Source organism: Rhynchophorus ferrugineus, unplaced genomic scaffold (assembly GCF_030347505.1).
Source record: "Rhynchophorus ferrugineus isolate W39M unplaced genomic scaffold, kcgeb_rfMv2 rfM8, whole genome shotgun sequence".
In the NCBI taxonomy this organism is placed as follows: Eukaryota; Metazoa; Arthropoda; class Insecta; order Coleoptera; family Curculionidae; genus Rhynchophorus; species Rhynchophorus ferrugineus.
The window spans coordinates 34,855,089-34,869,671 of record NW_027472587.1 but is presented as its reverse complement, the minus strand read 5'-3'; the positions used below and the strand labels follow the sequence as shown (position 1 = coordinate 34,869,671).

The following is a 14,583-nucleotide window of genomic DNA, read 5'->3' as shown; positions in this document are numbered from 1 at the left end:
GAACTGGACGACTTTTGCAGACTGGTTCGGTTAAATGTTCGTCTTTATCAAACAACTTTTTAACTTTTTCGACTATTTAACTGTAATAAAATGAGAAGAATTGTCTGATTCTGAAACGAATTTACAAATTGCGGCAGGCAATACATCAAACATGTCGATGACGTGAGTTCACTGTTATTTTGAATAGGCTATATTAGATTTACAGATGGTAGATTAAAAATCCGTTCTTAGTGGGTGTCGGGTAAGAACCTCCTCATCGGTTACAATAGACAATCCGTCAAACCTATTAATGACCTAATGAGGACCTTTAAAACTCGGCATTTTGTTTAATTTGGCAACGAACAGAGTGAGGACCGAGATACGAACGAATACGATTTCAATTAAGGACGGTTAAACGGGGATTTGATTCGACGACGTCGAAATCACGTTCACACAAAGGGGCTCCATTTCACGGCACGTGGATATGGAAAACACGGACGCGTGCTCCGCAGTTGCAGTTCGGGCTTATCCCACGTACGCCAAGATGGAAGCGGCCGCGTCGAGGGTGCGGCCGTTCGCCAACTGTTTCCGAAAAACACATCCGGAGAGAAAATGTTCCGATGTCTTTAGTGCTGGGTAAAACCTAGAGAATTTCACCTTTTTTATTTTACCTGTAGTGATTTTCCAGGATAATACTTGAAATAAGGGGGTTGATAATTATGGTATTGTTGAATAAATTATATCCTTCGGAACATTTCGTAAAATAACGTCTAAAACATCTACTACTATATTTTTGTCATAATTTTTATTTTTAATTGTTAAACATCATTGCCTTTATCATACTAGAGCTCTAGTAATCTTTGAGGAATTCATTTACCTTTAATTTGAACTTTGAATATCCTTCGGAACATTTCGTTATTTAAGCGCTATTTACTTAACTTGAAATTTTCATCTCGGGCAGGAATATATACGATTATTTTTCACAGACAATTGACTTGACTACATAGACTAGTAATAAATCGTCATTCTATAGAACTTAAAAAAATTATTATAACTAATTCATTCCGTAGCTCCAAAATCGGTTGTTGTACCAAAAAAATATTATTGCTGTCATCATCAGTCCATAGTTTGAAGAGAGTATCTATTTTTATAACAATATACTGCTGTTACCATAAGAATAATCTTCACTAAATCACGGTGATCAGTCCATTAAGTGGTGAATTACTTAATGCTTAATGTCTCCTTTTTTTCAGATAGCCTCCCATGATCTTGATCCTTGTCTTTTTAGAGCCTGTTCGCTGTGTCTTCTATCCAAAAGGTCGATTTCGCTACTGAAGTCTGTAAGGAATTTGTCCACCTTTCATTTATCACACATGACCAAACAATTAGTTGAACATATAAGATCCTTCGGAACATCTCGTAATTTTAGTGCGAATCGTATATCACTACATAGTATAAAACAAACTCGCCTTTTCTGTCCCTATATCCTTATGTGCGCTTAAATCTTTAAAACTACGCAACGGATTTTGATGCGGTTTTTTTCAATAGATACAGTGATTCAAGAGGAAGGTTTATATGTATAATACATGCATAATATACTAAGACAACATTGCTAATTTTAGAGGTTTCTAACGTGATGTCGTAAATTAACCTATTTTTTAGGCTTATTTAGCAATTAGCAAAAACGCTGCCTAACCCTACGAGTTAGATCAAATTAATGTACTACAGTATTGTACACCATAAAAAGGTCTACAAAAAAGTCCGCGATGGTATATGATGGATAACCCACATTAACCATTTTTATTGTTTACTTTTTACGTGAGAAAATGGCTTATTTACGAAGCTATTTTAAGCAATACGGCATTAATCCTTATCAAATTAAGTACCTTAAATACAGTGTGCAATTAATATAGATCAATATGGTTCCTTACAGCATGTAAATTAAACAAATATTTTCGGAGATATTACAAATTTAAAATTTGCGTTTAAAAATGTGTAATGTAATAAAAATTGTATGAATTTAGATATTCCAAAGATAGCAGGAAATCTTCATAGTAAGTATAGTGGAAGAGGGATTGTTTTACTCCAAATTTAATGCGTGCATGCCAAGGGCAGTAATGAATGAACCAAAAATACTGGATCGATTTTAATCATGTTTTCATTGAGTGACATAGGCATATATATTTTATTCCCGTGCAAAGTCGGAGCGGGCCGCTATGTTTTTATATACAACGTTTATATTTTTTCTGTAGTGTATTTAATTTAGTATCAGCATTGAACCCGTGCGAAGCCGGGGCGGGTCGCTAGTTTTACTATAATTTGAAATTATCATCTCGGGCAAGAAATATACGATTGTTTCACATACATTTTTACTTGATTTGGTTAACAAAACAAGGGTGTATCGCTGAAATGAAGAGTCAATACACTGTTGGTGCTGTAGCACTTCGAATATTCTTCGGCTCAAACAATTATATTAAATTGAATATGTTTTGTTCCTAATTTAATTTTGTGTATATGACACAAAATTATATTATTATTATTGTATTTTTTGGGCTCGGCACAGATATTAAACCGATCTATTGGTAGTAGTTAAAATAATATTGTAAATAGAAAAATGCTTTAGGTAGATATTAAGCTAAATTGTGTGTATATATTAGAATATAAAATAAGTGTAGTAGATAGTTTAAATAAGATTTGGTTACTTTTATTTAGTTATTACGACGATTATTATTCTCTTTTTAGTGCTAGATACTTACTCAATAAATAACGCATTTATGTTAGTTAAGTATTACAATGGGCAGATCAATTAAAGTTGCAGTCCGTATGAGGAAAAAATTGTTTTCTTCGATGCAATGTTTCCTTGTAAAGTCATTATGATATTACTATATGTCTCCTTAGTTTATCCTGTTACTACATTTTCCACTTCATTTTAATCACTGCATTGCCCTTAATGCATTTGCCATATCGGCAAAACAGTTAGTATTATTTCTCTCCTCATACATTTTAACCAAACGCTCATGTATATTCAACAATAACACATATGCTCATAAACTCTACATAAACATCTTTTACACTCTATAATACAATTCCCTACAATTAAGGTATATTAATTGTATACTGACCTTTAGTTATTTACTCTTTCATCACACTGTCTTTGTAATTGTCAGAATTGAATCATTAATCAACATTTATAAAAATGTATTCAATCACTGCCACTTTCAGAAACACTAACCAAGTTAAAAATTATGCTGTTTATTTCTAATCCACTAAAAACTTGCTCAAGATTTACCATTTGTCAATTTATTCTTATATGTCAACTAAATAGTCCCCGGCCTGAGACATAGATGGCGCTACTAGAATTAAATCTATAGTTTTTTTACTTAGCACTAACCCTCAAAAAATGCGTGTATAAATTTGATAGCTGTCGGATCGTTACTTTGTGAATTATAGCATTTTGAGTGAAGCAACTTTTGTTATTGTGAAAAAAAATTATAAAAACGAATTTTGCATATTGATAAAATATTGCTTTTTGAAAAGAAAAATACAGTTGAAGTAAAAGCTCGGTTTGATGCTGAGTTTCCGAACACTGCCCCAGGAAAATCAACCATTTAGGATTGGTATGTTAAGGATTGTATGTTGTTACCGACTAAAACGTTTAAAAAATCCATAAAATGAATTTGACGACAGTAAATTGAAATTGAGTAAAATAGCAGACACTCGAAAAAATATCAATTGAACGGGTTCATCATATCATTACAAATATTTAGGTATGACATTCTGTGCAAAGTGGGTGCCGCGCGAGCTCACTTTTGATCAAAAGCAACGACGAGTGTTTGAAGATGATCAAGCGTAATAAACCCGAATTTTTGCGTCGATATGTGACAATGGATGAAACAAGGCTCTATCATTTCACTCCGAAGTCTAATCGACAGTCATCCGAGTGGACTGAACATGATGAACCCGCTCCAAAGCGTGGGAAAACGCAACCGTCGGCTGGCAAGGTTATGGCGTCTGTATTTTGGGATGCGCATGGAATACTTTAACTTGACTACCTTGAAAAAGGAAGGACCATCAACAGCGACTATTATATAGCGTGTGCAGGACGAAATCGCCGAAAAACAGCCGCATTTGAAGAAAAAGAAAGTGCCGCTTCACCGAGATAATGCATCGTGTCACAAGTCAGTGAAAACGATGGCAAAAATCTATGAATTGGGCTTCGAATTGATTCCTCATCCACCGTGTTCTCCTGATCTGGCCCTTAGCGACTATTTCCTGTTCTCAGATCTCAAAAGAATGTTTGCTGGGAAAAAATTTTCGTCGAATGAAGAGGTGATAGCTGAAACTGAGGCCTATTTTGAAGCAAAGGACAAATCGTACTACAAAAATTGCATCGAAATGTTGGAGGGTCGCTATAATCAGTGTATCACCCTTGAATAGAATTATGTTGAATAAAAAAAATTAATTTTGCCAAAAAAATGTGTTTTACTATGGTAGGTCGGGGACTTTCGAATTGATCTGTTATAGGCTTATATTTTTTACACATTTTAAAAAATGTATTACTACAAATAGTATTTACGTTCAAAGTAAAGAACATATTAAGTAACAAAACATTTAAAATTATTCCGTTTAAAATCAACTACACAACAAACGGAACAACGTACAACGGCGAACAAAGCACCCTTTATTTGTAACTTAAAGCTTCTTCTCGCCAGGGCGATCCGGCCGAAGACCTATATTTTATTAAGCCCCACATATCACACCCCGGGGCAAAGATGCACACGATCGCTCAGCCGTCGCTGCCGAGGGCGGCAATCAGAACTAAGCCGACAATTGTGCGTTCATTACCATGCCGGAGGGCGTAAATCTGGCCAATACAAATTATATCCGACCGTTGATCAGACCGGTACCGGGGAATCGGCCACGTAGGGGCGACGCGCTCACCCTCCTGCATCCGCGAAACCACCAGCGTTTAATGCTCGCTACAAGCATTCGAGCCGGGGGAGCTTAATACCGACGAATTCCTGACAGTTGCTGTCGTCGGATTTGAATAATTGTCGTTTTGTGTCGCCGTTTTTATTGGATCAGCAGGAACAGTGCGGGATTTTTGTTCTTTGACCGTTTCGAAAATAAACAGGGAACGATCTTTAACAAAGCGGAACCCCCTGGTATTATATTTCGATTGACAGTCTATTTCAAAACATTTACAAAATATGGGAATAACCAGGAGATAAACATATTGGGCTTATTCAGATTGTGTTGATGTAATATCGTAGTACGAATTTTTAAACCAGTAAATCAAATATAGTCTATTCAAAACAGTAGTGACACGGGAGACCTCCGAGTTATAGTTCAGTTTGGTTTTGACATACAACAAAATTCTAATATAAATAAAATAATCCAACAAAAATGTTATCAAAAATAATTTATTTTAACATTATAGTGTATCTGAAAACTACAGCTAATTATACAGCCACAATAAGTTTTAGGTAAGAGTTAAAATCTCTTAACACTACTGCATTAACTCATTTTGCATACGCCTGACAAACGGACGGCAGCCGGTTGTCAGACGTACGCAAAATTATTCAAAACATTTTAGCGGTTTGATTATTTTCATACATTTTAAATCGCTCCGTAATATATAACATCATTTCGAAAATTCCGAACGTGACGAATCTTGACCATCTTGATATTGGCTCTATTCGAGTATACGAAATGTATAGAACACTAAGTACGCAAACTATTTTATCGATATAAACATAATTTAATAAAATTATTTTAGAGATAATTATCTGTCTGCTAAGTATACATAAAAGATTTAGGAGTATGCAGCTTTTGGAGGGATATAAGACATCCTTTCATACACTCTTACAGATAGCACTCGGAGAGGTTTAATGGAACTTCCAGACATTGCCTTAAAAAGCATTCAATTTTTAAAGGTATAAAATAAGACAAAAAAATAAAATAAGGAAGTCAAACTATTTGAATTTATGTATATTAATGAAACTTGAATATTTCAAAATGGTTTATTGTGGCACTCTTGGCAAGACAGTAACACAAAAAGTGTAAAGACAACAAAAATTGATGGAAAAAAGTAAAAATTACAATAGCATTCGATAAGGTTTTGTTGGTCATTATATTTATTAATAATTAATTACAGATGTATTGCTGGTCGAAAAGGATATTCCATCAAAAGATGTTTGGATATGGGGAAGGAAGCATTGTCAACCATAACACCTTCGGTTTGGATGAACTCGATAAGACATACAGAGGAAGTAATTGATAAATAATGGAATCATGAACATGTTTTAAACAGATTAGAAATTAACAGTTTAGTGATTGAATTGGACAGTGAGTCGTAAAGTGAATGTGACTGAAGGAAACTTTAAGGACATGTGATAATACTGTTCAATGCTGGAAATACCTGAGACAGAGTGATGAGAGTGGAAAAAACTAAAGGTATACACATAATTAATAGAATATAACTGTAGCAAATGGTATTGTAGGGCGTGAACGATTATTGTGCACAGATATGATTGTAATTATTCAAAATTAAATATGAGCATTAGGTTAAAACATATGAGGAGAGAATGAATACTAACTGTTTTGTGGCTATGGTAAAAGGATTAGATAGAATTCAGTGATTGATTTTATGAAGAATGGTACAGGTACTTGTACAGTACAGGTACAGGTGGAATACAGTGCAACCAAGATGACTTGACAAGTAAACGCACCATCGAAGGAAACAAGAACTAAACGTAAAAAGGTAAATATGTTCAAAAATACGTTTCTCAGATATACAATTGTTAATTAGGTGGATTAAGCCTCCAGGGGGATACCATTACATAAAAAATGCGCCTAGAAACTCCACCTCATGGGTGGTGTGGAAAAGAGTTCAATGTAAACAAAGCAAATACCACCTACAAACTATTATAGCTATTTGCTTAATTGTAGTTTTAAGTCCTTCGATAATATATGTATTAGATTTACTATAATGTTAAAATAAATTACATTTGATAACATTTTTGTTCAATTATCTTATGTACATTAGAATTCTCTTGTATGTCAAAGCCAAACTGAACTAAAATAGAGATGATGGAGCAACATTGCAATGTTTCGACATCACAAATATCCATGATGCATTACTAAAAAAAATTGAATAGACTATACGAATAAATATAAATAATTTAAAAACCATAGTAAATTAGGATAATAATAAATAGGTTATTAGTATTAATTTCCTTGATTGTTATAATAAAAATGTACCAATTAAGAAATATGTGGTTGTTAGTTTATCTTTTCAATAAATATAACTATGTTGAAAAAGCAAAACGAGAAAGCAAGGGTTCAATATCGTCATATGAAAGTAAAAATAAAATTTAATTAATTTATCTGAATAAGTTCAGGTTTTCAATTTGTTGATACTTGTATTTTTTCATTGACTTTTACAATAGAAATAAATATATTAAAAGACTCAACGGAGAAGGCAAGTGTTCAACATTTGTATATCAAAAAACTTAATTAATATTCTGAAAAAGTTTAGGTTGCAATTTGTTAAAACTGCTATTTTTCATTTACATTTTCAATAAAAATAAAAAGAAAACAAGGGTTCAATATCCACATATAAATTTTTTTATTATTTAATTTTTACATTGTTACTAGTCGTTTGCGACTAACCTAAATTTGTCCACCTCGCTACACAACACTATACAAGATCAGATAGTTTGATTCTTTTGAGTCTATGTCCTGTTCTGGTGGTATCCAAAAGCTGCAATATTTCAATATTCTCATGAGAATGGAGTCTTTCCTCATGCCCCCTTACAATTCTTTTGATTTCTTGAGTAACTCTGGGTATCTGAAGGTCTCGATGTAGGTAGTTAGTCCCTACAGTATTTGTATGCGCCCAAAATACCTCTCAAGACTTTGTCCTGAAAAATTAGTATTTTGTTTATTTTACGCTTTGCAGAACATCCCCATAATTGAACCCCATATGTCCATATAGGTTTCGGTATTTGCTTATATCATAGCAATTTATTATGTACTGATAATTGTGACGTTCTTCCAATTAGCCAGTACATTTTCCTATATTTAAATTCCAGTTCATTTATTTTCCTCTTTATATGTTCCTTCCAGCGAAGTTTTGCATCAAAATTCATTCCGACATACTTAGCGTTTTTGCTATATGGAATGATAGTATTATTTATTGTTATTGGTGGTTGTACGGTCTGAATGTAGGTGAACTGCACATGTACAGATTTTCTTTCGTTAATATTTATTTTCCAAACTTGTGTCCAATTATTTATATTGTTATTTGCCCGTTGTAATTTTCGTGAGATTTCTTGACTATTGTCTCCGACAGCTATAATCGCAGTATGATCAGTAAATGTAGCCATCGTAGTATTCTTTATTTGTGGTATATCACAAGTGTAGAGTAGACAAAGCATTGTTCCCAGTACACGTTCTTGTGGTACATCTGCTCTAGCTTCTTTTATTGCAGAATATGCTTCTTTTTGTTTCACACTAAACATTATGGTTGTAATGTAAGATTTAATAGTTCGGTGTGTTGTTCTGGTAGTATTTTCTGTAGTTTATCAACAATTCGTGAATGATATGATGTACGCATTCAGTTGACATCTTTAGAGTATCTGCTATTTCATTAATTTTCAATTTACGGCCATTCAAAATCATTTTGTGGCTTTTTTAACTGTTTTCGTCGGTAACAACCTCTTTTGGGCTTCCACTGCGTTCACCGTCTTCCGTGCTCATATCACCACGTCTAAACTTAGCATACCAATCCTTGATCGGCGTCAAGCCAAGTTTTTACTTCAACTCTACTTTTTCCCTTCAAAAAGCAATATTTTATCAATACAGGAAATTCTTTTTATCCATTTTTTTCACAATAACAAAAGTTACTTCACCTAAAATATTATAATTTAGAAACTAATGATGCTCGGACAGCTGTCAAACTTATACACGCATCTTTTGAGGGTTGGGGCTAACCAAAGAACATATGGATTTAATTCTAGTAGCGCCATCTATGTGTCAGGTCGGGGACAAGAGAGGACAAGGATTCGACATCTAGTTATAAAATAAATTAATTTTTTTGAAAAGGTTTGCGTTGTAATTTGTTAGGACTGGTATTTTTCGATTATCTTTTCAATAAATATAAATATGCTGAGTTACAACGCCGAGAAAACAAGGGATCAATATCTACATATGAAGATAAAAATTAAATTTAATTAATTTTTTCGGAAACGTTCAAGTTGCAATTTTCTTGAGCGTAAACCCCGTCCGCCCGGGCAAATATGTTTGTTCGAGAGATGCAATAGAGGAGAAGCGACCGCCGCCTCCGGAACGAAATCCCCGAAGACTGTCTCTGCGGCCGGTGGGGAATACCGAGGCAATGTTTTGATTTTTATGGGAGAGTTACCTCGTCCGCACAGCCACGGCACTCGCTCTCGTGAAGGGGGACTCCGACTGATAATTGAAAAGTTTTTGTTGGTTATTGAGATTAGTAGAAACGTGCCTACATTTCATTTATTTTAATGAGATCGATTCCTCATGGGGTTCGTATTATTATTAACGCTCGGTATCAACGTTGTCGAATAACAAAGCGGTTGATTTTGATTACTGGGATATTACTTAATTGATTTCCTTGGGAAACGCTGAAGGATTGTTTAGAATATTATAAGTTCGTCTTTTATCACTAACATTCAAACAATTAAATAAAATATGACTACTTAAAACGATATATTAGACCTATAAAAATTAATTTAAAAAAAATTCTGTATCCTTCTCGATTGTTATGAAAGAGCTACAATAATTATTAATATGAGAATGAAGTACTCATAACTCTCGATTTTCTTAAAAACAAATCAATTGAAAAGTCCCCGGCCTACCATAGTAAAACAATTTTTTTGGCAAAATTAGTTTATTTTTATTCAACATAATTCCCTTCAAGGGTGATACACTGATTATAGTGGCCCTCCAACTTTTCGATACCATTTTTGTAGTACGATTTGTCCTTTGCTTCAAAATAGGCCTCAGTTCCGACGATCACCTCTTCATTCGACGAAAATATCTTACCAGCAAGCATTCTTTTGAGATATGAGAACAGGATATAGACAAAGATTTATGGATTTTTGCCATCGTTATGTAATAGTCGCTCTTGATTATCCTTCCTTTTTCAAGGTAGCCAGCACTGCGTTCACCGTCTTCGGTACTCATTTCACCACGTCTAAACTTAGCATACCAATCCTTGATAGTGGATTTTCCTGAGGCAGTGTCCGGAAACTCGGCAACAAGCCAAGTTTTTGCTTCAATTGGTTCTTTTCCTTCAAAAAGCAATATTTTATCAACACGCGAAATTCCATTTTTTTTTCACAATAACAAAAGTTGCTTCACTCAAAATATTATAATTCGCAAACTAACATCCGATAGCTGTCAAATTTATACACGCATCTTTTGAGGGTTAGGGCTAACTGAAAAATATGTGGATTTATTATTAGTGGCGCTATCTACATGTTAGGCCGGGTAGTTTTCATTTGACATGTTATTATATTCTGTTAAATTTTTTTGCAAAACAAAGGTCTGCGATTAATTACCAATACTTATCGCTACGTAACCAATAAAAGCTGAATGATAACCTAGGAATCAATTGGATTTACAAATAGATCCAATATTCGCCACAAATTTGTTTAGTATATAAGTGTATTCTTCACTTTATCTTAAATGGTTTAGTTTTATTTTAATTTGGGAAATACATCTCAATGTATTGATCCTCTAGTCGCCTTGCTAGTCCATTAATGCAAGTACAACTGTAGTAATAAATTCATTTGTAAATTAAAATTGTACTGATATATCCTTAGTAATGTAAGATTTAATTAATAAAAAAATAACTGAATTTTAACTCAGAACAATATAAATATCCCTCTAATTATATCTAAAATTGTTTAATTATAATGTTTATATAAAGTTTATTTAATTTCTATGTCATTCAATCTTAATAATAATAATAATAATAATCAATATAATGTTATGCCATAATATATATACGTATTTTTTTACTAAAGATATTCGTTTTAAAAGATACTATAAAATACGAAACAATTAACAAACAAAAACGCCAATTACTAACTCTAAAAAATAGAACCAACCTTAATTTATATTTGTTTTATTGGTAATTTAATTTTCTGTAAATGTCACAATATATATATATATATATATATATATATATATATATATATATATATAATATAAATAGTTAATAGGTTTAGGCAGGTATTAAGCAAAATTGTTTGTATATAGTAGAATATAAATTACGTGTAGTGGATAGGTTAAATAAGGTTTTTATATATTTTTATTTAGTTATTACAACCTCTATTACATGCAAGTTATATTTTAAAATGCTTTTTTTGTGTTAAAAATCTAAGCTTGATTATTTTTTTAGTTTTTAGTTAGTTTCCTTATTTATTTTTTGAAGTCGGTTTATTCATTTATTTTATTCAATATTACAATGGCTAGGCCAAATAGAGGTGCAGCTCGTATGAAGAAAAACAGGGTTAAAGAAACAATGATTGGAAATAAGGAGCACTTCAGGCCCCGGGGTCCGCTACCTGGCCTAGGTAATTTCATAAATGTTCTAACTAAACTAGAACAAAACTAAACGATTTAACAATTAATTATTAATAACATAGAAACTATTACAAACAACTTTTCTACGAGGTCTTATATGTTATAGTTAGCGTTCAGAAAAACGAACTGTATAGCTTCTGCACTGAATAACTTCGGATTTTCCTCCACACGGCTTACCAATAACATTATATTCAAACATCTGACTATATTAGATAAAAAATATGTGAAAACTTTTTTCGTACCTTTGAAATTTGAGCGTTTGCTTCGATTTCCTCCCCTTCCCCCACCAGATCCTGACTTGGTTCCAATGGGGCCATCTTGGAAGTACACTCCTTCGAATAAAAAATAATTTTGAAAGTCGGTCCATAATTGACGGAGAAATCGGCGAGCATAAATCAAGAAAAATATATACAGCCGAACATCGAACCTCCTCCTTATTCGAAGTCGGTTAAAAATAGAAACTAACAATGTCTAACACCTAAGGGCTATGAAAATCAAATATATTTTTACTAAACAATTTCTAGGACAATAATTCGTAACGTTTTATAAACTATTCCCAAGAAAACAACTTTTTTAAGAGAGAAATGACTATTACACGATGGCTAACGTTATTCCACATTTTCAATAAGTTATTTCTTCATCAAAACTATGATGCGCATACGTGTTACATATACCTATACATAATTTAATTAAATAAAAGTTTCCCTTACTCACCACGACCGAGACGAAGCGATCTGATTGACATGTTATTTGGATAGCGGGTGAAACCAGTCGACGTGGGTCCTCAAAGGGACGCGTGTTAGACCCGTGACCGCAACCCCTCAATAAAAATTTAGTGCGGACCGGGCGACTCATTATATCCCGATAAGTTATTGAATAGGAACGGTTTTAGTAAATTACGCTCGATCATGATATCAATTTTCCGTTTCTAAAGCTGACAAGTGACGCGGCTCTTTCACACGAGCGTTTTCATTATTTCCGACGATGTCATCTTAACAAGATTTAATGAATTACATGAAATAAAACATCAGTTGCGATAAACTTGAGATTTTTCTAAAAAATACATATATTATTTGGCTTAACAAAACACCGAGAAGTTTCAAGTTTCGCACAGTTAAAACATATACGGAGGAATAATTTTATGGCCTACCATTTCTGTGTAGTGTGCCTTACAAATAAGTAAATTCTAATGAAACGAATTACGCTCAAATCAAGTAATCGTCTCTATTTTCATTGGACCTGGCAGAGCCACTGCCCGCTTCTGTTCTAATACGGTAGATTATTCGCCGTTTCTATTGTACATAAATTGACTACCAACGTGTACGTGACGTAAATTTGGCAGCGCTCTACCGCAAAGTGCCGGCAGGGCAATTTAAAATTAGAAAACAAGTTTTTACGCTTTGTATTTTATATATAACAGGTCAATTGAAAAGTCGCCGACCTGACACATAGATGGCGCTACTAGAATTAAATCCATATATTTTTTGGATAGCCGTCACCCTCAAAAGACGCGTGTAAAAATTTGACAGCTGTCGGATCACTAGTTTGTGAATTATAGCATTTTGAGTGAAGCTACTTTTGTTATTGTGAAAAAAATGGATAAAACGGAATTTGCCGTGTTTATAAAATATTGCTTTTTGAAGGGAAAAATACAGTTGTAGCAAAAACTTGGCTTGCTTGATGCCGAATTTCCGGACACTGCCCCAAGAAAATCAACCATCAAGGATTTTAAGTTTAGCCGTGGTGATATGAGCACCGAAGACTATGAACGCAGTGGGCACCCGAAAAAAGTTGTTAGCTACGAATACATTTAAAAAATTTACAAAATAATTTTGAATGACGGTAAATTTAAATTGAATGAAATAGCAGACACTCTAAAGATATCAACTGAACGTGAATATCTTATCATTCACGAATACTTGGGTATGAGAAAGCTCTGTAGCGGCAAATTAATGCTAAATTTCACAGGTTATATGTGGGAGATACACTTCTAATTCCCCCGTATTTTGTGCCTTAACTGTAACTTAAGTAGGTTAGTTTTATTTTAATTTGGAAATACATATTGTGTTAAATATGTGACCTGTGTCGATACAAGAGCCAGTGTAGAAAAGAGGAAGAAAAGTTATAGAGGGCGCTGTATCTTGTATCGAATCTGTATAAAATACCAGGGTTCCAAAGTGATTCGTAATATATTGATGTATTAATCCCGCAATTCAAGTATATGATACAAACAAACTCGAGAATTTTCTGGAAAGGGTTCATGAGAAGGGAAAATTTAAATAAAAGCAGTCTTCCTTTTTGTTTTTTTTGTTTATTTCGTTAAACCGTTAGACTGTTCTTCTTCCTTCTCTCCGTCACTTGATTTTTGAACCTTCTCGTATATCAGTTGTTTGTTTGCGTCGTTCAGACATTTCTTCTCCTTTCCCAGTTTGCTCTTATAGTTCTCGATGTAGACGCCAATAAAGAATATCGCCAAGGTCATAATATAGTTCAAGAGCATCACGCCTAACCTCTCCGGCCAGCTTAGGGCGTAATATAATAAATAGATCCATCTACCCTTGATGAAGAATATCACGTAATAGCTGAACTTGATGAATGTTGCAAAATGGGTGCCGCGCGGGCTTACTTTTGACCTAAAACTATGACGAGTTGATGATTCGGAACAGTGTTTGAAGATAATCAAGTGTAATAAACCCGAGTTTTGCGTCGATATGTGACAACGGATGAAACATGGCTCCATCATTTCTCTCCTGGAATAATTCTTATTGACTACGTTGAAGGAAAGACCATCAGCATCGACTATTACATAGCGTTATTGGAGCGTTTGAATGACGAAATCACCAAGAAACGGACGCATTTGAAGAAAAATAAAGTGCTGCTTCACCACGACAATGCACCGTGTCACACGTCAGTGAAAACGATGGCAAAAATCCATGAATTGAGATTCCAATGGCTTCCTCATCCACCGTATCC

The 14,583-nt window shown here is 33.7% G+C and overlaps 1 long non-coding RNA gene across 1 annotated transcript in view; it reads right to left on the bottom strand.

Moving 5' to 3' along the window:
* Window positions 1-13,905: 13,905 nt before the first annotated feature.
* Window positions 13,906-14,583, bottom strand: part of LOC143201161 (uncharacterized) — a 63,364-nt gene continuing 62,686 nt past the window's right edge. Inside the window, exon 2 of the long non-coding RNA XR_013006894.1 lies at window positions 13,906-14,192. This is a non-coding gene — a long non-coding RNA (uncharacterized LOC143201161). The remainder of the gene's footprint in view (window positions 14,193-14,583) is intronic.